The sequence below is a fragment of the Oryx dammah genome, unplaced genomic scaffold (assembly GCF_014754425.2).
Source record: "Oryx dammah isolate SB20612 unplaced genomic scaffold, SCBI_Odam_1.1 HiC_scaffold_20, whole genome shotgun sequence".
NCBI lineage: Eukaryota > Metazoa > Chordata > Mammalia > Artiodactyla > Bovidae > Oryx > Oryx dammah.
The window spans coordinates 36,566,639-36,594,158 of NW_024070204.1; the positions used below are offsets into that span (position 1 = coordinate 36,566,639).

The 27,520-nt window shown below is 42.8% G+C and overlaps 2 pseudogenes; one reads left to right on the top strand and one right to left on the bottom strand.

Annotated features, from left to right (window-relative positions):
• The first annotated feature begins 8,370 nt into the window (after positions 1 to 8,370).
• LOC120879383 overlaps positions 8,371 to 27,520 on the top strand; it is a 91,614-nt pseudogene continuing 72,464 nt past the window's right edge.
• LOC120879711 lies at positions 13,732 to 13,910 on the bottom strand (annotated as a pseudogene).

A 27,520-nucleotide genomic window follows, 5' to 3' on the forward strand; every position in this document is an offset into this window, starting at 1 on the left:
GGTATAGCTGCTAAGTCGTGTCTGACTGTTGCGATCCCATGGACTGTAGCCTGCCAAGCTCCTCTGTCTGTGGGATTCTCCAGGCAAGAATACCGGAGTGGGTTGCAATTTCCTTCTCCAGGGGATCTTCCCGACCCAGGGATCGAACCCGGGTCTCCAATCAGCTATACCTGAATACAAAATAAAAAGTTAAAAAAAAAAAGCTCCAGGTAACTGAAAGAAACCCAGTCCATTTTTCTCCCAACTATCATTTAAGCTCAGAGCACTATACCAAGCGTGTTATAAAAATAGTGCCACATTTAGTTGTGATACTAGTCCCCCAAAGAAGGAATTTTAATCGTCCAAATTTTATTTTAAATGGTTAACCAACTTGCCTCAGTATAAAGCTAATTGGTGAAAGTGGGCTGGGATTGGAACTCAAGTCTGTGTGGTGCCCAGGCCTAGATATTTAATTCAGATGTTTCATAGTGTCAGAGAGATTCCACATTGGGTAGAATGTAGGCATAGATAAATCTCTGAGGCTATAAAGGAATGTACAATTCAAGGAAAAGGCAAATTATCTAGGTAGACTCCCATGTCTTTATGACTGTTAAACAGGCTTGCTTTCCAAAAGACAGTCAAGAGATGAAACCGGAAGAGACAAAGCAATCCATAGTGAGGTGCCAAGATAATCTTTTAATATGTTCTTCTCTATTTATTCTTGAAGTGAAGTGAAAGTCGCTCAGTCGTGTCCAACTCTTTGTGACCCCAGGGACTATACAGTCCACGGAATTCTCTAGGCCAGAACACTGGAGTGGGTAGCCTTTTCCATCTCCGGGGGATCTTCCCAACCCAGAGACTGAACCCAGGTCTCCTGCATTGCAGGTGGATTCTTTACTATCTGAGCCACAAGGAAGCCCCTATTTATTCTTAGATTCCAGTTATCCCTGTCTCAAAATGAGAATGGGTTCACGGTCTTTGATAATTGCATTATGACTGAATAAACACAGTGTAGGGCTTGGGGAGCTTAGAAGACCTGTCCCAAAGTGGAGTACACCCAACCGCTTTGAGCACTGGACGCAACTCACAGAACTTGTCATGAATATTACCAGAATTTTCAGCACATGCCTGCAGCAGGTGTTTAATTAATTTTATCAATATCTCCTTTCTCCTCCATCCTCTTTAAGTCCATATATATTGCAAGATACTGTCTTGAGTAGCAGTAACCTAAAGGTATCATTTTTATTTGACAATGTGTTATCTATGGATATAAGAAATTAAAGTCGCTCAGTCGTGTCCGACTCTTTGCGACCCCATGGACTGTAGCCTACCAGGCTTCTCCATCCATGGGATTTTCCAGGCAAGAATACTGGAGTGGGTTGCCATTTCCTTCTCCAAGAGATCTTCCCAACCCAGGGACTGAACCCAGGTCTCCCACATTGTAGGCAGACACTTTACCGTCTAAGCTACCAGAGAATTACATGAATATAAGAAAACATAATGTGTATTTATATGGTGAGCCTTTGATCCAAGACTTCACAAAAGGAGAATGCCATATTTTTGAAAGTTTTACTTTTGATGTTTTGTTCAAGAAAATATGCATTTACATGCATAGAATGGAAATAGAGTGTTAAATAAATTCTACTTATGCATTTTCTTACCATATTTCAAGATATTTACTCTTTCAGCAAATAATTTGACTTGACATTTCTAAGCTTGTAGCATGGAGAGAGGCATTACTACCTCAGCCTTTTGTGTTTCTGCTGGATTTTTTTTTTTTTTGACAGTCCACTCAGTATAACCAAAGAAAACTTTATTCAAGTGAACCTCAACTTCACTTTTCATAGAACTATGACCTTAAAAAACTAGTCTCTTAACTTCCTTCAGGGAGCCATGTGACTGACTGCCTTGTCAGCAAGCAACTTTTCCTGAATCTAAGTTATTTCCTTTCCTACAGAGAAAAATTGCTGTTATCACTTCCAACCCTTTCACTGATGGCCATTTTCATATATAGTTTACTCCTTCAAAACAAACAAAAAAAAGAATGCCTTTTTTTTTTTTGCTTATTTGCTAAAAAATTGTTTATCCTAAAGAAAAAAATGTAAGGATATAAGCACATTTCATGGTCTATGGAAAAATCAGCATTTCCAGAGATTTCTAAAATAAGAGACATCTCAAAGTTCTCTAAAACACCTATTTTAAGATACTCATTTCAATTATCTAAACATAAGAAAAACACGGTCTGCTTAAAGCTAGCATCACCCAAGTACTTCGCAATTTCTTTATCTCATAACCATTTCTTTTTGGTTTTTATTCTGCATACTTTTCTCTAACGTCTAACACTGGAACTACTTCTGTCTTGTTTGACATTCCCCTGGCCTTGGCTTTTGAGAGAGGCTGTGTCCTGATTTCTTCTCTTAATGATTTTTTTCTCACCCTTTTTCCAGAACTCCCTTCTCACTCCTTGCGGCCCTTTAAATGTTCTATCCTTAGCATCTTGCTCTCTTCCTACATATTTTCACTGGGTATTCTCACAGTCACTCACCTAAGCTCAAGCCTTGTCTACTCACCGATTATTCCCACATTTCTCACTAGACTTTTCTCCTGAACTCCTGCCCAAATACCTCCTAGCTTTCCCACAGTTCATCTCCAGTGTAACATGTCCCCAACTGCACCCTTATCTCCTCCTCAGCCAGATCTTCCTGTACTCCTCCTTATCTTAGCTGACTATTTCCATGTACCCAGACACCCAAGCTTAAAATCACTGAGTCATTCCCAATTCCATTCTCCTCTGAAAGTCTTCTCCTATCTGTTCCTTCTCTTTCTTCCTGACACTGCACACGGAGTTCAGGCACTCACCAATTCCCCCCAGGTGATCACAACTGTTTCCTAACTCCTTGTTTTCTTATCCTAGTCTACTTTGAGGTCAGAGACTTATTATGAACACGACATTCTTTGAGCTGGCCCTTTGCTTTAAAACCTTTGATATTCCCCATTTCACATGTAGAAAAACCCGAAACTCCTTAACAGACAGCCGAAAGCCATCTGCAGTTTAGATTCAAGTGGCTCTGCTAGGCCCATCTTTTGGCGTCACTCCACCCCAAAGGATTCCCAAGTGGCACTAGTGGTTAAGAACCCGCCTGCCATTGCAGAAAACAGGAGATGCGAGTTTGGGGAAGATCCTTGGGTGAGGAAAGTCCCCTGGAGGAAGACATGGCAACTCACTCCAGTATTCTTGCCTGGGAAATCCCACAAGCAGAGGAGCCTAGCAGGCCCCAGTCCATAGAGCCGCAAAGAGTCAGACACAATTGAGCGACTTAGCACACCCTCCAAAGGCATATGTGCTGAGTCTTTGTCATTGCAGATGCCATTATTATCTCTCTTTGAGATGTTTTCCCCTATTTTCTTTTTCCTACCTAATGACTGATGGCTTTCATTTTTCAAAAGCCACATCAGATGATGTCTCTTCTTTGAAATCTACCCCGATTTCTGTAGAAGCAGTCGTCTGTCTGCTGTTAGTGGCCTTAGCTTACCTTCACACTAGCATCAGGATGCTGTGTTGTAAATATTACGCAATAGTAAAGGACTCTGAAAGAACAGGGGCTCTGTCTTCTTTTCTGCAGTGCCAAAGTCTGTCATTATGTTTGACTTGTGATAAACGTTTGGTTCTTATCCATTAAATGAAAATGAAGTTATTGTAATAGGTAATAATGCAAACTCTTAAGAATGGCCCAAATGATTCCAAATAGCTGTCCTAAATATTTATGTTTACTCTATATTTTCTTTCTTCCAAAAAAACTTTGTTTACTTCCATTTTATTCTATCAGTGGGATACCCGAGACTGGCAACTAAGACTCAAGGGAAAGGACAGAGAAAGAACTCAGTAACTGCACTGACAGACATTGGAGTCAGACTCAATATTCCTAAGAGGTGATGGGTGTGGCCAGCTACTACCAGCCTCCATCCGCTACATTTTGTTGTTGTTTAGTCACCAAGCCATGTACAACTCTTGCGACCTCAAGGGCTGTAGCCTGCCAGGCTCCTCTGTCCATGGGATTTCCCAGGCAAGAGTACTGGAAGGGGTTGCCGTATCTTTCTCCTGGGGAATCTTCCTGACCCAGGAATCAATCCTGCTTTGTAGACAGATTCTTTACCACTGAGCCACCTGGGAAACTCTCTGCTACATTGCTACACTAAAAAACTGGCAGCTAGGGAGTGAGGAGGTAAACCTAAGGGTCAATAGAACAGAGTGTGCATGAGATGAGAGGCAACTACCTTCCCATGGGGAATGGAAATGGCGATACCTGGCCTTTCTCCCTAAAAACCTCCTTAGGGGTTCTAAGAGAATTATTCATAAAGACTGTTGTATCCTTTGGTCCTTCAGTTGGGCATTTGCTGAGGAAAAGAACTTGAATTTATCACGGGAGCAGGGAAGATGAGTCTTGGTGAAAGGGCCAGAGGGAGGGGACAGTGTTGGGGCACTCAGTTTAACGGCCAAGAAAGGAAATTTCTGTGGATCAAATGGATGTGGGTTTGAATGAATTTGAGGCTGATTCACCCCAATTCCAAGACAGTTTCCCCACCACACTCCAGCTACAGAAGACTATGGAGTACATGGCCAGTGACAAGAGCTGAACATGGATTTCCAACTTCTCAAATCATTGGATCTCAAAGATCTCATACCTCTAGACCCAGAGTCAGAATTTGGAGCCTGCCTCACAGTGGCCATCAATGGCCAGTCTGTGTCCAGAGAAGCAGCACTCACGAGGGCAGAGACATTATGGTGGTGTCCTGCTGGCTTGGTGCACTTCCCCTTCCTTGTGCACCTCTCAGCTCAGCACCCCTGCAGGGTAATCCTAGAGGGGGACACAGGTGGTGGTACCCTTGAAATAGCCCTGCAATCAGGTAGGGCACCAGTTCATACTTGGACTGGCAGTGGGTAGAAGGTGAAGATAAACTCCAATTGAATGGCTGGACTGCGGCTTAATATCTGAAAGTGAAAGTGAAAGTCGCTCAGTTGTGTCTGACTCTTTGTGACCCAATGGACTATACAGTCCATGGAATTTTCTAGGCCAGAATACTGAAGTGGGTAGCCTTTCCCTTCTCCAGGGCATCTTCCCAACTCAGGGATTGAACCCAGGTCTCCCACACTGCACAAGCCCAAGCACACTGGAAAGGGAAAGTGAAGTTGCTCAGTCGTGTCTGACTCTTTGTGACCTCATGGACTGCAGCCCACCAGGCTCCTCTGTCCATGAGATTTTCCAGGCAAGTGTACTGGAGTGGGTTGCCATACTGGAGTGGGTAGCTTATCCCTTCTCCAGCAGATCTTCTCAACCGAGGAATCGAACTGGGATCTCCTGCATTGCAGGAGGATTCTTTACCAACTGAGCTATCAGGGAAGCCCTTAATATCTGAAAACAACTGGAAAACTATGACATTGCCTCAGATACCTGAGGAGACCTACTACCCAGTAGAGTGGCTCAGATGGTAAAGCTTCTGACCGCAATGCGGGAGACCCGGAGTTTGATCCCTGGATTGGGAAGACACCCTGGAGAAGGAAATGGCAACCCACTCCAGTATTCTTGCCTAGAAAATCCCATGGACAGAGGACTCTGGTAGGCTGCAGTTCATGGGGTCGCAAAGAGTCGGACACGACTGAGCGACTTCACTTTCTACCGTACAACTGGGAAGAATGATTGAGCAACACAAAGGATTTATGTTTCTTGTTGAGTTAGCACTGTTTTCTAAAGTAGGTTCATATGGAAACTCATTTAAATTCATAGATGCTCTGCACAAGGTTCAACCAAAATTCAACCCCAAACTGATATCAAAGCAAACCTTCCTTTACTGATTTATCACTGAATCTGACAGGTAGCACCATTCACTAATGTCCCTACTGAACTCTTTGGGGATCAGAACATGGTCAGAGGTACCCATGGAGGCCGTGCAGAAATGCAGTCTTGTTCTGACCCAAAGGGGCTCACAATATAAAAATGAAGTGAAGAAGTATGGCAGCTCCTATTCAGATCAGTTTAGAATGAGTATCTAACCAGTTTCGGGATGATCTGGAACTTTCCAGAACCACTGAGAACTCTGCTGATTCATATATTACGAGATATATTATGTAAGCCGTCCATGTTTGGAAATAGCTGATATGTTTGTTTTCTCTAGAGAAGAAATGCAAAGTATTTCATGATACTAGAGAATATTAAGAGTAATTTCTCTCACAATTCTTCTGAGGGAAGACTAGGCCATGTTTGAACTACTTCTAATTCTGTCTCTGTTCCCTCAACAATTTCACACCTTCATTGTTTGTTGTTTAGTCACTAATTTGTGTGTGACCCTTTGCAACCCCATGGACTGCAGCCCTCCAGGCTCCTCTGTTCATGAGATATCCCAGGCAAGAATACTGGGGTTGCCATAAGCAATACACCAATACACACACACACACACACACACACACACATATATTGCATCGTTCTTATTTGTAGACTCCATTCCTGCCAGTCCCTTAATAGTCTATTTTCTGACCAATTTCTTTCTCAGGTCATTTTCCCATATTCACTCTGAAAATCTGAGGCACTCTGCTGCAACAGAATTCCTTGCACCATATAATATTAGTCTTTGAAGTAGTATGTGCTGTACTCTGCTTAGTTGCTCAGTCCTGTCTGCCTCTTTGCAACCCCATGGACTGTAGCCCACCAGGCTCCTCTGTCCATGGGGATTCTCGAGGCAAGAATACCAGAGTGGGTTGCCATGCCCTCATCCAGGGGATCTTCCCAACCCAGGGGTCAAACCCAGGTCTCCTGCATTGCAGGTAGATTCTTAACCCTCTGAAACATCAGGGAAGCCCTTGGGGTATTATATTACCCATATACATGTTTGGAGAGGTCTTCTGATTTTTCAGCTTCCTCCATGAATGATGCCTCTTCTCTTGTTAAAACCTTTATGTTCCAGCCAATTCCTCATCACTTCCCTCTTCTCTGGACTGTTTCCCTGAACTTCAGCATTCCCTTAACTAACTCCCCTAGAAGCTTATTTTACTACTCCTGGGGATATTCTTAACAATGTATAAGCCACATTCACAGAAATGTGTATGAGAAATTGTAGAATTTTAGCTCCAGAAGGTTTTATGCCTAAGGATTCTGTTGATGCTAGAATGAAATAAGTAATCAGAGGTAGGCGGCCATGAGAATTAGCTAAAATGCATTAACATTCATAATAACACAGTTACAGGTAGTACAGTATATATATAGTAACAGTCATTTATTCCTTGACTGTGTGTGAAGTCACACTGTGTATTTTAATGTAGGACCTTAAAACAACCTGATAAGAAACAGAGCAAACATTGTTTCTAATGATAATCAGTGAGTGTGGCCTCCCAACCTCTCCCTTAATTTTTAAATGGGCCCAAGTAATTTAAAAACCAGAATGACTGGACAGAAGCAGTCTGGGCACCACTGATATATCTTATATGGTAAGGGTAAGTGGATTTTGGTAAGGTGGTTACAATGGCTCTTTTTTATGCCTTGGAAGTCCAATTCTAAACATCCACTTCTATAGGGGACTTTGGGACTGCAATAACTATATAATATATGCTTTATTACACGGTGATGGAAGTAATCATGAAATACTTTTATGTTTGGCAGATGCTGGAACTTCTTCCCTTTTGATGTAAAATATAACATGAAGTCTTTGCATTAAAATCAGAGGCATAAAATTTGCTAGCATCTGTTAATATTTTATTCTTTAGGTACTCCCTGGTCCTGAAAAGAAAAGGTAGAGAACCTTGCTGGAATTTCAGTCATCACCTCCGTCCAAGAAGAAACCACTCGCGGTTTCTTTATCATAACAGCGCCCCCTGCTGCTTCAAAGCGAAGGCTTCGAGATTGTTTGCCCGTTTTCCTTTCAGTCTTTGAGAGACTCTGGAAACATGGCTGGAAAACATTATCCTCAACTGAACCACGGCCAGGGAAGTCTCAGGAGGGAATTCTTTCCTGACATAAAATTAAACCTGGCTTCAGCATATCTTTTGCGGGAGGGGGTGGGGGTTGGGGGTGGAAAGGAAGAAAACTTACTGTTGATGTTTCTTGGCTTGGCTTTCTATTCTGTTCTTAAAGCAACATTATTTTAAAAATCTGTAACAAAACTTGTCATCTGCCAAGTCAGCCCCAAGCCTCCCAGTCTGTCTCAGCACAACTTTCCCTGTCTTGCCCTCTTCCGTCGCCGCACTCCACTCAGATTTGGCAAAATTTATTCATAAAGAGACGCCTTTTAACTCAGGTAGGAGCACTGGTAGGAGCGGTGTCTGACTGTCCCCGCTGTGGAAAGGAATCTGGTGCCAGAGTCCCGCGGAGTCCCAGGCACGGGGCGGGGGTCGGGGGTGCACCGATGTGGCCGTGGAGCCGTGGAGGAAACAGGCCTCCAAGTGACTTGCTCTCAGCCTTGCTCAGTGGAGAGCTGCCCCTCGACTTCAGAGGTGGCTCAGGAGCAACTGGCAGCAGGCGATATAGTCTCAGGTCCAACTGGACGCACTGCTTGCTGAGAGCGGAAAATCTGGAAGCTGTGATGAGAGAAGGCTTTTGCCTCTCTGTGCCTGTGGGAGACGGTGTACTGAAGATTACCCTGTGGCCTGATGCCACTGGTGTGAAGGTGCCGGGTTATTTATCCACCCAAGGGGCAGATGTTGTTAGAATTATTGAGTTTATTTATTTTTTAATATGGAATTGTCTCAACCAGCACTCTGATGTTCTGGGGGATGAAAAGGATGCTGTGTCTCAAGATGAGCCCACACATACTTAATAAACCAGTGCTGGTCTGTGTTCAGTCGCTCAGTAGTGTCCAGCTCTTTGCGATCCCATGGACAGTAACCCCCCTGGCTCCTCTGTCCATGGGATTTCCCAGGCAAAGATACTAGAGTGGGTGGCCATTTCCTCCTTCAGGGGATCTTCCTGACCTGGGGCTCGAACTCATGTCTCCTGCATTGGCAAATGGATTCTTTACTGAGCCACCAGGAAGGATCATGGGCAGATCTGGGAGTCACCTTTTTCTCTAGTATGACTTTTCTTTCTATTCCCATCAAAAATAGTGACTTAGAAAGTTTGTCTATGCGTGTGAGGATTACAGCAAGAGAACTGACCTCTTCAGCAGTTTTGTAGCACACAGCATGATCATTATATTAGGTTATACTGTGTAATAGGTTCTGGAATGTTCAGGCCTTCCTTGGTCCCTGGCTCTGAAGCTGATAGTCTCATTAAAATGCATTTGTAGGATAGGCTAATGCTGCTGCTGCTGCTGCTAAGTCGCGTCAGTCATGTCCGACTCTGTGCGACCCCATAGATGGCAGCCCACTAGGCTCCCCCGTCCCTGGGATTCTCCAGGCAAGAACACTGGAGTGGGTTGCCATTTCCTTCTCCAATGCATGAAAGTGAAAAGTGAAAGTGAAGTCACTCAGTCATGTCCGACTCCCAGGGACCCCATGGACTGCAGCCCACCAGGCCCCTCTGTCCATGGGATTCTCCAGGCAAGAGTACTGGAGTGGGGTGCCATTGCCTTCTCCATGCAGGAGATGTAAAAGATGAGAGTTCAATCCCTGGGTCGGGAAGATCCCCTGGAGAAGTGCCTGGCAACTGACTCCAGTGTTCTTGCTTGGAGAATCCCATGGATAAAGGAGCCTGGTGGGCTACAGTCCATAGAGTCGCACAGAGTCAGACATGACTGAAGTGACTGAGCATGCGTGCATATATGCAGGATAACAGAATGCAATGTTTGACATCATCTAACTGCACCCTGTGCAGCCCAAGAAATTATATGTGATGCACTCCACGTAGTCTGCTAAGAAGGGGCCAAGATGGGGTGCTAGGGTGCTAACACACTGAGAACTTGCCTGTGTGGTCTGGTTTAAGAACTGCTTCTAACTGGTTTCCTTGCTTAAGAACATCTTCTTCAACTGGCTTATATAGGAGACCGCTTTTTGGAGGTGAAGTTGTTGTCCACCGGAGACAGTCATTTAAAATTTAGGAGTAAAGTAATGTTTTATAGTGAACTGTGTTTTTGAAGGGAACAGTTAGCCAGTTGCCTAGCCAGGCCCTGAGAATGGGATGACATTAGTGATTGGGAAGTTGTCCTTGGAAGAAGGTGGGTTGCAGCAGAAAGGTCAGGCCCGAGGCAGTGGGAGTCACTTGGGAGGGTGTGGGAGGCCCTGTGAGGGATCACAGGTGGGGACCCCTGGGCATCTTGGGGACAAAAAGAGAGCACTGTGAGCTGGGGCTTGTTCCATAGAGATGGAAACTGAGGTCCTGTGAAAGGAGGGGTGCAAGGAGAGTGGGCTCTGAAGATAAATCTGATTTCTCTTTCACAGTTTTCTGAGGCCTATCCTGAGAACTGGCCCTACCTCCCTCTATATCTAGATACTTAGAAAATGACTTCATTGTTCCTTGTTCTAACAGGTGACTTTTGTCTCCATCCGCTTGCACAGGTCTCAGAACAAAGACAAGAGAGTTGAGTCCTAGAAGAGAAGGCACAGTCAATACCAGCTGTCATGACATTAGCCTGCCTGTCTGTGTCTCCTGCCTTGTTCAATGCAGCCTTATTCTCTTCTCTACTCCTTCATTTCATCTCATATCCAAAGGCAACCCTGATGATCTCACTGGCCTACTAAAAGATATTAAATGTTGATGTATGGTCGACTGAACAATTTCTCACCTGTGGTAGATCAGTTTCTTGTTATCAACTATTTAGCCCTCTTTCCTGAGAGAGGACTATATATCTTCGTCCACAGCAATGTAACTTTTAGTGTCTCCTATGTTGGAGGGGTATCTCTTGTTCTGCTGATGTCAGGCGTGGCCATATGATTTATTTGGCCAATAGAATATGAGCAGAGATGACATGGGTCTTGTCTCTGGCAGAAGCTTCGAAAGACATCATATGTTTCTGCCAGTCCTTTGCCTTGGGGAAACCAGGTTTCCCAAGGAAGAACAGATCTTTCAGGCTGAGTCAAAGAATAAGTTGAGAAGACATATGATATGGAGCCGTGGGAGCCACCAACATGGAACACGAATGAGAAACAAATGTCTGTTGTTGTAAGCCACTGAGAGCTGGGGTTTACTTGGCACAACAGCACAACTGACTCATACAATTCCTCTCCAGTTTATCCTCAACCTCCTTTTCTAGACTTATACAGCAGTACAACAGCACATGCTCCCTACACTCCAGCCAGTCTAGAAGCATCTCCATTTCCCAGCCACTCTCTGTGTTTTTTTTTTCCTTTTGGCTGCACCGCATGGCATGTGGGATCTTAGTTCCCTGATCAGAGATGGAACCCATACTCCCTGCATTAGAAGGCAGGGTTTTAACCACTTAAAAGAGGGACTGAGTAAGTCTCTCTGTGTTTCTTTTATTATCTCCTATCTCTCTTAGACCCCCCATCTCGAACAAATCTTACTTTAGAGATTCTTCCAGCTAGCTCTAAATCTATCTTACCTACAACATCTTTTTGAATGTCTTGGTTTGAAATGATTTTTCCTTTTTCTGAATTCCCAGGTTTATGCTACCAATCACGCTATTTGTTAATAATAAAAGTGCTATTTACAGAGCAAGTACTACATATCAGAGATAACTGTACATGTTTGTGTATCTTTGTTACACTAGATGTTGATTTTTACCAACTGTGTTTGTATACACTAAGATTGGATAAAAAGAAAAAGGCTTATTGTGGGTAAAAACATGTGAAGGGTAAAACAGGAGGAGGTTGAAGAAAGTGGCAGGAGTCTTCTTACCACAGTGATTATCTGATGCTTGTGGAAGAAGACAGGGAGGATGGAAGACTGGATAGGAAGAGTTTCAAGCCGCAATGCAATTCCAAGAACTGTTCTGCCAAGTCAGTGGGAGTCTTTAAGCCAAAGTCACTTTTGTGGGCCAGAGGTCTTATAGCTCAAGTGATCTGCATTAGTACCAGTATTGTGCTTGACTATTAGCTGGGAGCAGCCTTGTGGGAATAAATGATAGTGGATCCCAAACAACAAAAGCTGGGGTTATTCATCAGTGATTCACACGACATAAAAGATGAGCAGTTCTTTACCATGGTCACCACATCAACATTAGCTTGTTGAATCTTCATAAAACTCCTATGAGGTTAGGGCTAGTATCAGTTTTGCTTTAAAGTGAGGACACTGAGAGGTTAGTGTCTAGGTTAGTAAGCCTCGAGAGGTTAAATGACTTTGTTGCCATCATCCAGCTAGTAATGGGCTGGAGACTGAGCTTTTCCTCTAAACTACCACTGACTTCAACTCTTGTCTCTTACTAAGCCCATAAATGAGTAAATGTACCTTAGTGTTGTCTGTAAGAAGGTGGAAACCTGGGCCAACACTGATCAATGCCACTCTTGTTTTTGTTGGATCCAGAAATGCACAAGCCTCCCTTCAATTTTTGTGACACGCAAGCTCTTCCCCTGTGGGTCAAGGGACAGAATTAGACATTTTTTCCAGAAGACTATCAGGCACTGTTCAGATAAACTGTTATGAAATATTTTATGAATAAAACAGCTCATTAGAAATGCTTCCTAAAACCCCAAGGAAACAGGGTTGTCAGATATTTTTTTTCCTGTAACTCTTTTCTTTCTTTCTTTCTTTTTGAAGAGAAGGAAGTTGAGAATAGAGTGGATGAAGAACAAGATTTCAGAATTCTGAGCAGGGTTGAAGAAGATGTCCAAGAGAATATAGAGAGCCTTATGGGGTAAGAGACTGGAAAAGTGAAAGGGTTGGGAGAGCCTGGCTCCTTGTGACTATAGGCATAGGGTACCCAGAAGGGCAGGATGGCAGGGGCAGACCATTGAAGGTATAAACATCTGATAGTCAGGTTTGAATTGGTGAACAGCATGGAGCCTGGAAAATAGCTGAAGCATTGGTTACCTGGAGATGCCAGCTAACACAAAGTGGGTAAAACTAGTTCTTGGATTTGGGGTTGCTGCTGCTCTGAGAGCTACTGAAATAGAGGCCTTGGGTCAATGATAGCAGCAACAGAGAACTTCCCTCATAGCTCAGTCAGTAAAGAATCTGCTTGCAATGCAGGAGACCTGGGTTTGATTCCTGGGTTGGGAAGATCCCCTGGAGAAGGAAATGGCAACACACTCCAGTGTTCTTTCCTGGAGGATAACATGGACAGAGGAGCCTGGCAGGCTATAGTACATGGGGTCAGCAAGAGTCAGACACGTCTAAATCAAATAAAACCAAAGAGTGGTAATAATGAAGATACTCACCAAACCCTTGTTTAAAAATCCATGGAGGTCAATACCATACTCAAAAGAAAGCAACCCACGGGCTCCAAGTCACACGTGCATGTTAAGTTGCTTCAGTCAGGTCAGACTCTTTGTGACCCTTAGGACTGTAGACCCCCAGGCTCCTCTGTCCATGGGATTTTCCAGGCAAGATTACTGGAGTGGGTTGTTATGCCCTCCTCCAGGGGATCTTTCCCACCCAGGGATCAAATCCTCATCTCTTACATCTCCTGCGTCTGTAGGCAGGTGGGTTCTTTACCACTAGTACCGCCTGGGAAGCCCCCAAGTCACAGAAGTGAGGCCAAAAAGGGAAGAAAAAGAAACAAAATCCTCCCTGTGACAATTTAGTGGGTGGAGCCAAAGCTGCATGAAACCTCAGGAGAAAAATTAATACCTCACTTGCAAGTGCTGAGGAACAAAGAAATGAAAAAAAAATGTGAGGAAGGCAAAATTTACATTTTGCAACTGTTGTTACGACAGGGAGTTGCACCATTTCTGGAGAATACCAGGTGTCTGTGTAGAGAGAAGTTAAGGAAGCTCCTATCTCAATTCCCTGCTCTAAAAATTTGCTCCATTTACTGTATTGTCCTCAGATAGATGATACATCTGATAACAACAGATACTACACTTGATCTTAGCCAAAAGGCCTGGAAGGGATTCTTTCCTGTAATTCTTGAGCCATTATTCCAGCCCTATTTCCTGCTGCACCTAATCAGTGCTGGGTTGTTTTAGAATGCCTATTGTTTTGGTCTTATGAATCCATATTTTTTTTCTCCTGAGTTTAATCTTTTTTTTTTTCTTTCTTGTCTGTGACTGTGTTTCCCATTTTGAGAAGCTGTGAGTGGTCTTGCTGAGAGAAGCAAATAAGGACCAATCTGATATTTTGAAAGGATACAAACTACTCTCCCCCTGCCCAAAAAATTAAAGAAAGAAAACAGAAGGACTTTTAGGTCTAGGGTTCATTTTCCTATAAACAAATATAAGTAGGAGAGAGAGATGGGTATATGGTATGATATATAGCTATATCTATATGTATATGTATGGTGTGAATACATAAGATAGACTTCTTTTTACTGTAGTAAGTGGAGTTTTGCAGAATTCTGCCATGTGGTGAAATCAAGAGACTTCCTAGGCTAAATGCTCTGCAAGAATCTTCTGCAAGGAAAAATTTGTTGTTTTTGTTTAGTCGCTAAGTGATATCCGACTCTTTTGCTACCCCATGGACTGTTGCCCACCAGGCTCCTCTGTCCATGAGATTTCCCAGGCAAAAATACTGGAGTAAGTTGCCATTTCCTTCTCCAGGGGATTTTCTTGATCGAACACATGTCTCCAACATTGGCAGGCAGATTCTTTACCACTGAGCCATCAGGGAAGCAAAAGGAAAAACTAAAAGACACCAAACAAACACACAAACATACACCCAACCTTCCAGATCCTCTCTGGATCCTTCTATTTATCACTGTTCCCCTGACCACAGTGTATGGCGTTTTACTTTTCAGCTCTGTGTGAAGACCTGCCCGGGACGTTAAAATGGGAGTGGGATCAATTCTGTCCTGTAATCATTTTTAACTGGTTCTGTAAACAAGCCTAGTTTATGGGCTTATCATTAAAAGGCATTTTTGTTTGATTGCCACTTTAAGATGAACTCATTGGGGAAGATACTGTTTTCCCGCTGTAGAAGAAAAGTATCAAGCATAATGACGTTTCTGGTCATTCTAATTTTATAAAATGAGACCCCCAAATCTCTTAAGTCTTATTTCAGAAATTAGGATCTTCAGTCATAATACGTTAATTAACTCCAATTTGCATTCACAAATAAGACGTCCTTCATTTGCTAGAGCTGGAACTGGACAAGTTTGTCTTTGGAGAAAAGGATGCGATGATCTTGCCTCTTTGTTCATCTTTCTCATCAGTCAATAGCTGTTGTTTCTGACTTTGAGGTTGAAGATAGGAAAGGAAAGACCAAAAGGAAAGAAAAAATCTACTTAATTGTGCTGTCTGTAAGCTGTTTTCTTGTTTTCAGAGCCTCACAGTTGGTCCTCCAGACTCCCAACCTGCTTGGCTTTCAGAGGACAGCAGTTCTCCTCACCTCTGAACTACTGTTCCCTTCACCTCTCAGCCTCCGATTTTTCTGGTGCTTCATTTTGCACAGATCTTCTCCAACCCAATTCCCTGTCCTCTGGCGGAAGTTCTTTTATGCATGTGTTTAGGATCCCACATAAAAGGACCCCAGACATCTCCACCTGGCTATAGGCAGCACAGATCTTGACTTGCAGTCAAAGGGGGACAAAGTTATTTCCTAAGCACAGTTCTCTCTGCTCCCCCAGAGCACCAGAGGGGCTTTAGTATGTGTCAGAGGAACCTCCCAAACTCAGCAACAGAAGCAGTTTCTCTTAGAGTTTCTCCTTTGAAAGCTCTCCTACTAAACTCCAAGGCAGGAGTCTGCCTCACACTCTCTCCTTGTCCTAGAGTGGAGGGTAGAACTCACAGTAAGACTTTCTCTATCTAAAAGTGTTGAGTTAGTTGCTCAGTATTGTCCAACTCTTTGCAACCCCATGGACTGTAGCCCACCAGGCTCCTCCTAGCCATTCCCTCCTCCAAGGGATTTTCTGACCCAGGAATCAAACCCTGGTCTCCTGCATTGCAGGCAGATTTTTTTTACGGCCTAAGCCACCAGGCAAACCCTCTCTATCTAAAACTTTCTCTTAAATCTCCCTCTTAATTTCCAGTTGGGGAATCTTTATACCCTTGAAGTGGATGTGGTGAGGTTGTTCAGTCATGTCCGACTCCTTGCAACCCCATGGACTGTAGCCTACCAGGCTCCTCCATTCATGGAATTTTCCAGGCAAGAGTACTGGAGTGGGTTGCCCTTCCTTCTCCAGGGGATCTTCCCAACCCCGGGATCAAACCCGGGTCTCCCGCATTGTAGGCAGATGCTTTACCATCTGAGCCAACAAGGAAGCCCCAAAGTGGGTGAAGGCCCCAAATCATGTACCTGATTCCATGCAATTTACTTAGAAATTTGCATCTTGATTTTCAGTTTCTCCCCTCACTTGATATCTGAGGTTCTTTACATGGCATCAGCTGAATCTTTCATTTGATGCATTTGATATTATGTGTCGTATCTTTTCCGTGTCCTCAGCCCCTTTTAGCACCTTCTCTGGAAATTTCCGTGTTCTCATGCTGCACACTCTACCAGGTCCCTAAAGTGTGTCACTTCCTGGGGCTTAGCCTTCCTTGGTCCTCCTCATCCCTTTTTGACGTCTTACCTGTTCCAGTCGCCCCTCCCCCCGGAAGCACCCCCATCATATTATAGATTTGGGGTTCCAGCCTCAAAGCTCTGCTCTTTGCTAAGGGAGCTGTGGTGCCTCTTGGGAATGCTGTGTCCTGTGTTCTTAATCCACATCGGCACTGGGCATGTTCATACCCTGTCAGCTGAAAGTGACACTACTTGACTCAGAAGTTTTCTAAATTTGGGAATGGTTTGTTATTGTTCTTCTTGCTTTTACTTCTTAGTAAAACCCTTTTTACCAACTAAATAGCTCAATTCATTTGCTAGTAAAATTTTCAAACAAATAAAATAGGAATAAGTGGGAATAGAGTGAGAGTGAGGTCTGGGAGACCACCCATCTGGCGTCCTCCACAACTCTGCAGGCACTGATAAAGAAGCCCGGGGCTTCAGGAAACACACATGGAAAATCTTGGCTTTAAAATAAAACGTGACTTTTAAAACAGGAGCAAAGCATGGAAGATTGATTTAGGGGAAGCCTGTGTGCCCCACAGTCCTTCAGAAGTCACACCATATGGGCTTCTGCCTCCTCTCCATGAAAATGAGTGAATGCTTGTGCCCCCCAGCCCCGATTCCCCGCTTACTTCTGGTGCAATCAGCTTCTAAATGCCCCCTCTTGGCGAGATCTCAGTGCGCTTTGGAATTTTGTTTATTTATTTCTCTAAAACCCATGCTTCTGAAATGGAATCCCTATGACGAGACTCATAAAGGCAAGTGAGTCTTTTCTTTAAAAACAAAACAAAACAAAAAACCCCTAAACTAAAACCAAACAGTTTTCAAAACTTTATTCTTTGGATTATGTTTATGGCATTTTAATGCCATTCCTTAAATCCCTAAACCGTATGAACTGCTGAGACTTGAACAGACTAATTATGCTGCTGGCTTTTTGAACCTTGACTGTCAGGGACTATGTTATTGCTTTGAGTTTTAAAAGAAGAGCCAAAATATCCCTTTACCTTTCCCATGTCATTTTTCTCCTGTCAACTTTTCCTGTACTGACACTGTGACATAGACATCATCTGGCCAACACAGAGGAATGGACTCTACCCTTTAGCTGTCCCACCCCCCAGCCACGCGGGTGTTTACACATGCTCATACATATTCAGATTTTCTGGTCAGGCATGTGGAGCAAGTCAAGTGGTTGCTTCTTAGGGAGGAATTGGCAGGCCGACTCCACTTTATTTTGGATGAGCAGGAGGATTCATGAAGACTAGAAGGTAAAGGATTCAGAAGTAACACTGGAAAAAGAAAATCATCTCTTTTCTCCCCTACAATCCTTTCTCTGTTGGTGACTCCAAAAAAGCTGGTGGTTAGGAAATAGGACTATTAAGGGCTCAGGTCTATTGAGTAAAATATTCTACCGTGATCTTGACAGGCCACACACTAGGGATGACCAGAGTTGGAAAGGCCTGGACACACAAACATGTTGGAATGTTTATCTTGCATTGCCTGCACTTTATCCCTGGGAGGAACAAAGTCCAGAGCTGGTGGTGATGTCGGGGGAGCCAATGAGGAGGCTTGTGGGGCTTCTGGTGTGCTTTCCTTACCGCTTGGGGATCCTTGATTGTTGAGCAGTCTGAAGAGAGCTGAGATTCTCAGAGCTTTGCTGAGGAATGACAGAAGACCAATGTGAGCTGCGGAAGCAGCTTTCAGGAGGTGTCTGCTCTGAACAACCTCCTTGAGACATCTTAGGTGGCAAGAAACCCTCTGCACTAGTTGGAAAACACTTTAAAACAATTGCTACCTTTAGAAAGTAACCATTTTTACTTAGAATTTATTTCCAGAGGATGTTGGACTGAAGGATTGACATCTAATGATTAACCTCTAGTAATTAACCTGCAGAAGGCAGAAAGAGAAATCAGAGCTTCATCACCCAGCATGTCAGCCCAGCTCCTCCACAAACACCCATGAACACCCCAAACCACTTTTCTCTCTTTTAATGTTTGTAGTTCACACATGCAGCTTGGCACACGAGTATGTACTATCTTACTATCTTACACAGTGAATGATCGCTTTATGTGCTTTTCTTGACTCCTCAGCAATATATTTCTTACAGGCAGAGAATGAGAACATGTGTTGCATTTTTAATGTATCACACAAGGCTTCTCAGCTCATTACTGAGCACAGAATGGGTCCTCAGAAAATCTTGGTTTACTGATCAGTGACTGGCAAGTTACAGTAATTATCAAATGCATTGAATAGCCTGATGGCCAAGCTTTGGTCCATTTCAGTTGATTGACAATACTAACCACAGAAGCAACCCACAGACAATTGGGAACTTGTGGTCGGTTTTATGGCATTCCAGGCAGAGAAACATAATCTGTTCAAAATGCTTAAAGCTAACTTGTATATTAAATATGACTAATTTTTTCTTCCTTGTCACTGAGGAAAAATAAAATTGTTCTTTTGTATTCTCACTGTAATAAAACATAAAAGGTTACACAAACTTTTTACGGAGCATTCACATTCCAGCTCTGCTATTTATTGGTTGTGACCTTGAGGAAATTATATAAATTCTGAATACCTTTCTCTTTTTTCTTTTTTTTCTTTTCTCTCATCTTCAGACACCATCTGGAGAACTTCTTTGCTTGGAAGTTAAATCTCCCACTCTATATACTGTTCAGAAAACTAGCCATTGATGTAATTCAAAATACTTCCACAGACATACACATCTAGATATACATACCTAGTTAGAGAATGACACATAGATAGACAGATGGTAGATAGATGATATAGGATAGATTATTCTAATTGCTCTTTAAGAGGTTAGATTATGACTCACTGACAGTCTAGACCTGGACGGGTTGAAGTGTGCAGTTTGGGCTATATACCTGGGGAAGAACATTGACATTTGTATAAAGAGCTGAAGCATAGAAAATGTGGAGGCAAGGAGGGAACCTGAGAGAGGAGAACAGGTGGTCAAACTGGAACACAGGATCAGAAGAGGAGGAGGAGCAGGAGGCCCCCTCAGGTAGAGTAGACCAGAAGGAGCTTTGAAGAGAAAAACTCCTAGAAAGTTATTAATTTGTTCACCATGGGGTATATTGGCATCTTTGCCTTGTGTCTCACCCTTGTGTCTTTAATAAAATACTCTTCAGGGTATTATGCTCCCTGAGGCTTTTCTGTGAAAGTTTTTTCTGTTGGGACTGTTTAGAAGATAAGTTTCACTTTCTTTACCTCTAAAATGATGTAATGATGGGGTCAGAGCATGTAAGCAAATGAGCTCATGCTTGTGAAATGTCGGCATACGGTGATTTTTTAAATTAACATTTTAAATACATTGTGAATTGATTTATCTATTAGTTCATAACTGCCTATGCTTTTTCACTTACTATTGGTTAGAATTGCTTTTGTGCAATATCATGAACATTTGAGAGTGCAGGCATTAGACTCACACAAACCTGGGTTCAAAGGATGACTCTGCCCCCACCCCCACTTTTTGTGAATTCAGGCAAATGCTCTCTCTTTTCTTATTTGTAAAATGGGAATATACCTACATCTTAGTGACATGGTAAAGGGGGAGGGCTAAAGAGGCAGCATTCCAAAGCTGCATACTAAGAGTGCCCCAAAGAAAAACGATTGAACATTCAAATGGGGGTAATTGGAAGAGATTTTAAGATATGTACAATTTATCAAGTTGTGGGTAGGAAGCAACACAATGGCTGGTGCTGTATCCTTAGACCAGCAATAGAAGATCTGAGAGCTGTGGAGAGGAGTAGCGAGGGGGAAGAGAGCAATCTGGAAGAACACTTGTGTGGAACAAAGAAGAAGGCAGTCATGTGATGTGCTCCACACTGGTCACTATCTCTGGGCACAGAGCAGGCGTGGGAAGCAGGATGGAGACTAAGTACAGAGAGGCATGGGAAGTATCCAGCATAGAAATGACTAACAAAGTGACCAGTGTTGTAACATGCAATAATTGATTGCACTTATTAAACAGAATGGTCTTGAATCTATAGCTTTTTTCGGTACCCCGAAGAAATCAAAAGAGTATCTCATTTTATATGCCTGGAGAAATCAATTTGATTAAAATATTGGTTCTTGCCAAATTCACCAGGGTTCATTAGAGATCGCTCATATGTAGCTCATCCTCAGGAGTTAGGGGCAGTGTTTCCAGGTTCCCTGCTAAACTGCTTTTCTCATGACAAGAGTATAAATATGCTTCCTGAAGAGGACCTGCACTGCCAGTGATCACATACCCTGGCTTGCTCGCTTTCCCTCCATGCTACCCAAGCTGAGGTACCACACCTCTTTGAGCTTCATGTATAAAAATAGTCTTCTGTTTTTTGCAGCAACATGGATGGACCTTAATAGTATTATGCTAAGTAAGATAAGTCAGATGGAGAAAGATAAATACCATATGAATTCACTCATATGTGGACTACGAAGACAAAACAAAACAAAACAAAACAAAAAAATGAAAAGCCAAAATAAAAGAATTAACCAAGCTAAAACAAACACATAGAAATAGAGAACAGAGCAGTCAAAGGGAAAGGAGTAGGGGAGGGTGAAATGGGTAAAGGGAGCAACTGTATAGTGATGGATGAAAAGTAAATTGTTGGTGGTAAGCACACTAAAGCTGAAACTCCAGTACTCTGGCCACCTCATGCGAAGAGTTGAATCACTGGAAAAGACTCTGATGCTGGGAGAGATTGGGGGCAGGAGAGAAGGGGACGACAGAGGATGAGATGGCTGGATGGCATCACCGGCTCAATGGATGTGAGTTTGAGTGAACTCCGGGAGTTGGTGATGGACAGGGAGGCCTGGCGTCCTGCAATTCATGGAGTCGCAAAGAGTTGGACAAGACTGAGCGACTGAACTGAACTGAACTGAAGCACACTATAAGGTGGGCCTTACCTAGTACCTCAGAGGGTAAAGAATCCGCCTACAGTGCATGAGACCTGAGTTTGATCCCTGGGTTGGGAAGATCCTCTGAAGAAGGGAATGGCTATGCACTCCAGTATTCTTGCCTGGAGAATTCCATGGGCAGAGGAGCCTGGTGGCCTCATCCATAGGATTGCAAAGAGTCAGGCAAGACTGAACGACTAACACTTTGGTGGTCCAGTGAAATGAAAGTCTTGAAAAAAAGTCTTTCTAATTTAAAATATACCTGATCTGGGTTTTGGGGCTAGACTCTTAAGTACTTACTTATGTTCTATTGCCAGTAAAAGTGCTAATAAATAATGTAATTTTCAGTTGTTTTTGATGTTAAAGGAAATAAATGTTCATACTTAAATATCTTTTTCATGTATGAGTTTTAGGATAAAAACATTAAGACAACAAAGATTTCAGTGAAATGAGATAACATTTGTGAAATTATCTGTCACAGGGCCCAGGATACGGAGGCGTCTTAGCAGATGCTTGTTTCCTCCTGGAGGCAGGGGAACTTCTGTTGCTCCTGAACTTGGGGGTGGAGTACACGTCTTACCAAACCTGTTACTCCATTTACACAGTTCTTCCAATTCCATTCAACAGAAGCCATGTGGGCAGTTTGCAAAGTCAGGAGCACTGCCATGAAGACGAGTGATGATTTCTGCAGATTTTCCAAGTGTTCTCCACTATAGCCAACATAAATAATTACACAAATAATTCCTACATTATCTTACAAAGTGCAGTGTTTCATAAGCTGTGCTCCAAATCAATGCAAGCATCTGCAATGTATCAACTGAAGTCCCTCAAAGGAAATACTTCTTGGTCAGAGAAATTTGGAGAATATGGGGTTAAATGAGACTAAACAGATTCCAAATTACTGGCCTTCTTTTTGTCTTTTATCTAATAACCTGTGTTGTGAGTATTTTGGACAAAAGTCATACATCTAAGATTTTCTAAACTTACTTTACCACAGAACCATTCTAACCCTCAAGTTCAACTAAACACACTTGGGAATATCCAGTGTAGTGTAGAAAGACTGGATTTGATTTTCATAGACTCCTCTAAGTTGACAGAAAAAAATATGATTATCCCCATCTTACAGATAAGACAAAGGAAACTCTCAGCATGATAACTGGCTTCTGCATGGACTGTAAAAAGATGGAGTGAACTAAACTATTAAATAGGCTCTTTTGTGGAGAACTTTAATTTTCATTCTTTTGCAGCATGTTGCCATCTGTATTAGCTTCCTATGGCTGCTGAAACCAACCACCACCAACTGGATTTCTAAACAGGGATTTTTTTCTCCCTCTCACAGTTCTGAAGGCTCGGAAGGAGAATCTGTTTCAGCCTTCTCCCTGGCTTCTGTCATTGCCAGCACTTTCCAGAGCTCCTTGGCACTCCGATTTCTGCCTTTGTCTTCACATGAGTTTCTTCCCTCGGGTGTGTCTCAGTCTCTCCTTATAAAGGCACTTACTGGTCACTGGGTTTTCTAATTTACTCTGCTACAGAAAGGCTTGTATGTGCAAGCTTGAACCCCTCATTCTTCTAGGCTAGAATCAAGTCTTTATTTTATGATCCCAAAGTGATTCTTCTTCACCCCTGTAGTCAGAGTAATTATCTTTGAATATTTGTCAGCTAATTTATTTATCTTTATTTGAATTTACCAGAATTCCATGAAATATTCTAAGCAGAACACACCCATTTGATGCAAAGAGGTTGTGATAAGAATTTCCTGATGATTCTCTGGATTTCCATGGTTTTTGGGTCATGCCAAACTTTTGGGACAATCTTGATGAAGCTGTTAGAAGGAGTGTTCTCCTCTTTCAAGACTGCTCAGTCAGTACAGTTTAAGTCTAGAGTTGCTGGCAGCTGTCCTTATCACTTCTCGGAAGACTAGTGAGCATGGAGCCAACATCTCAACGTTGAGGAAGAAAGGAGGGAAAGACAGAAGAGAAGGAGGGTGGGAGAAAAGGGAGGGGAAGGAGAGATCTAATAAACCTAATCATAATATTAGGTTTATGTATAGTTATTTATAATATATATATAATTATAAAACCTAATATAATAAACCTAATCCAGTTGAGGCCCTGGATCCAGCCATCGCTGAACTTCCTTATTATAAAGGACAAAAAAATTATTTTTCATAAGTAGGCTTCCATACTTTTCCTGACATTGTCCAGGCAAATAGAGTATGGTATTCTTTTCATCCAAGTTTAATCTGCCAGAAGTGAGGGAGGTGGAGCTGTGAGCACGCACTTGCTTTGGGTAAGGGTGTGTTCAGCTCAGCCCAGTTCAGTTCAGTTGCTCAATCATGTCTGACTCTTTGTGACCCCATGAACCACGGCACGCTAGGCCTCCCTGTCCGTCACCAACTCCCAGAGTTCACTCAAACTCATGTCCATTGAGTTGGTGATGCCATCCAACCATCTCATCCTCTGTTGTCCCCTTCTCCTGCTCTCAATCTTTCCCAGCATCATGGACATTTCAAATGAGTCAGCTTTTCGCATGAGGTGGCCAAAGTATTGGAGTTTCAGCTTCAACATCATTCCATCCAATGAACACCCAGTGGTGATCTCCTTTAGGATGGACTGGTTGTATCTCCTTGCAGTCCAAGGGACTCTCAAGAGACTTTATGTTAGGTCCATTATATGTTATGTCATTTAAGTCTTATAACAACTCTATCAGTTAGGTATTGGTAATGTGTAAATTAAAAAATCAAAACATTAAGATAGTAGTTTTCTTTAACCTGTAAGAATGAAGTTTAAAAATCAAATGAGGATATATGTGCATATATGTCTCCCTGTGTTTATATATGTGTATATAAATACATATACATCCTCTCTCTCTCTCTCTCTCTCTCTCTCTCTCAGGGCTTCCCAGGTGGCGCTAGTGATGAAGAACCCACCTGTCAATGCAGGAGATATAAGAGACACAGGTTCAATTCCTGGGTCAGGGAAGATCCCCTGGAGGAGGGCATGGAAATCCAACCCCTCCAGTATTCTTGCCTGGAGAATCCCATGTACAGAGGAGACTGGCAGGCTATAGTCCATAGGGTTGCACAGAGTTGGACACAACTGAAGCAACTTAGCATATGGGTGTGTGTGTCTGTGCATACATACATACATACATACATATATATACATATATATATATAGGTCTTCCTATGTATATATGTAGGTCTTCCCAGGTGCCTCAATGGTAAGGAATCTGCCTGCCAATGCAGGAGACACAAGTTTGATCCCTGGATTGGGAAGAGCCCCTGGAGGAAGAAATGGCAACCCATTTCAGTATTCTTGCCTGGAAAATTCTATGGACAGAGGAACCTGGCAGTCTATAGTTCATGGGGCCACAAAGGATTGGACATGACTGGGCACACACCCACATACGCACATTTATATTATTGTGAAATAAATGAAATTCATCTGTTAGTGGTGAAAAGTCTTCAGTTCTTTATTTAGAATCAGTGGAAGGGTTTCCACGGTTGTCAACTCACTTGTGCCAGGAAAGTCAACTTTTTAATAAAACCTTTGATTGCACATATAAATACTGAGAAATGCATTTTAATTGTTCCCACAGACAAGTAGTCTGGAAAAAAAGACAACAGGAATGTTCCAAATTACTGCAATCAGGTGGAAGAAGGACTGCAGCCGTAGGAGAGTAGGAATAGAACATCGCTTTCTATGTTGAGTTACTTGGAGGGAAATGTGTGAGGCTTTTAAATGGAGTTTTACTCTATTTAATGTCCCTGGATGCATGAGTTCCTCTGAAATGGCCATACCATTTAATGTCAAAATGAAGTAGGGGACCGACCTACTGATTACCATACTAAGTAAAGTCAGTCAGTCAGAGAAAGGTAAATATCATGTGATATCGCTTGTATGGGGAATTAAAAAAAAATGATACAAATGAACTTATTTACAAAGCAGACTCACAGACCCAGCAAACAAACTTGCAGTTACCAAAGGGGAAAGGTGGGGGGAAGGGATAAATTAGGAACTGGGGTGAACATATACACACTACTAAATATAAAATGGATAAATAACATAGACTTACTGTATAGCAGCAGAAATTCTACTCAGTATTTTATAATAATCTATATGGGAAAAATGATACCAACTATACATATACATATATATGTATACATATATACATACATATATACTTTAAATAAATGAAATAAAATTAAAATAATAATGTGGAGTGACCCTACTATGGAAAACAACCCAGTAGCTACATACTTAACAGTTTCTTACCCTTGCCACAACAGGCTATATCAATGCCATTCTCACACATATATATCGAATGCCTAGAATTTTTTAGTGACTTGACATTATCCGTAAGGTAAAAGCTCCTTATCTCCAAACTGGAGAGAACGCATTCTCCCAAAGTCCCCTCTGACCAGATCTGACTGTTGTCTACCTGGCCAGCCTCTTTTCGTCTCCCATGGCTGACACTGCAGCTAAGCCAGTCTGCTTGCAATTACACCAATACATGGTACTCTGCAGTGATATGCAGCCTTTGCCTGTGTGTCCCCTCTGTCCCTTTCCCAGCCCCATTTGTTTGACAAGCATCATCTTTAAAAAAGTTTTTGTTTTTTTCATTTTTAAATTTTTGCCTATGCTGGGTCTTCATCGCTGCACAGGCTTTTCTCTATTTGCAGTGAGCAGGAGTCACTCTCTAGCTGGGCTGTGAGGGCTTCTTATTCCAATGGCCTCTCTCATTGTGGAGCACAGCTTTAGAATCTGCAGGCTTCAGTGATTGCAGCCCTGAGCTCTAGAGCACAGGCTCAGTAGTTGTGGTGTACAGCCTCAGCCGCTCTGAGGGATCCTCTTGGACCAGGGATCAAACCTGGGTCTCCTGAATTGGCAAGCAGGTTCTTTACCACTGAGGCACCAGGGAAGTCCCACGAGCATCATCTTAATCTCTTGTAGGGATCTCCTATCTCTGCCAGGCTCCTCCGTCCATGGGATTTTCCAGGCAAGAGTACTGGAGTGGGGTGCCATTGCTTGCCTTCTCCGATCTCCTTGATGAGGCACATAAATCCAAAAGTTAATCACCTTGCACCTTGTGCTACATACACCTTTGCTTCCATAAAACATATGTACATTTTTCATTCTGAGATAGTAAGGATAACACTTCCATCTAGTATTCACATAAGTGGGGGATTTTGCTTTGGAAAAATAGTCAATTGTAATATATACAGTCATAGGCTTTGGGATTAGACTGCTGCTACTGCTGCTGCTAAGTTGCTTCAGTCGTGTCCGACTCTGTGCGACCCCAGAGACGGCAGCCCACCAGGCTCCCCCATCCCTGGGATTCTCCAGGCAAGAACACTGGAGTGGGTTGCCATTTCCTTCTCCAATGCATGAAAGTGAAGAGTGAAAGTAAAGTTGCTCAGTCGTGTCTGACTCTTAGCAGCCCCATGGACTGCAGCCTACCAGGCTCCTTCATCCATGGGATTTTCCAGGCAAGAGTACTGGAGTGGGGTGCCATTCCTAACTCTATCTCTTACTACCCACGAGACCTTGGATATTTATCTTCCTTGGACCTCAGTTTCCTCATCTAACAAATGAGGATGGTAAACACTCCAGGGAAGTTCTGTGAAGATGAATTGAGACAGTCTAAGGCAAATGATTGTTGTCAACAAAAGATATGTTACTTTGTCTATTAACTTAGGAAAGAAGGATGCTCATTGCCAGAAATTGGCCAAAGTAGTGCTAGAGTGTAATTAGCCCATTTTTAGGACACTGCAGAACAACTGTTCTATTTTCCTCTCTTGCTTATGCACATCAGGGTTAAGAACACCAGCCTTGTCAGTCATCCATGGAGACACTATTATCTTGCTGTTTCCAGACTCCCCTAAAGGTTCCAGTCAAATTATCAGCATCTAGCATTGCTTATTTGGGACACATACAGACCCACATTCTAACGTCTCCCAAATTCTGTGCTCTACTTTGTCACCTGAGCCTTAAACATTTTGCCTGCTTAACTCTGTTGAATAGGTCTAGCTGCTTCTCACCATGTTTCAAGAATCTTCTTGAGGAAGAATGAGTCAGACATGCTTCTGGCAGGTTATAGTACTCCTGCTATAATCTAAGGATCTCAAA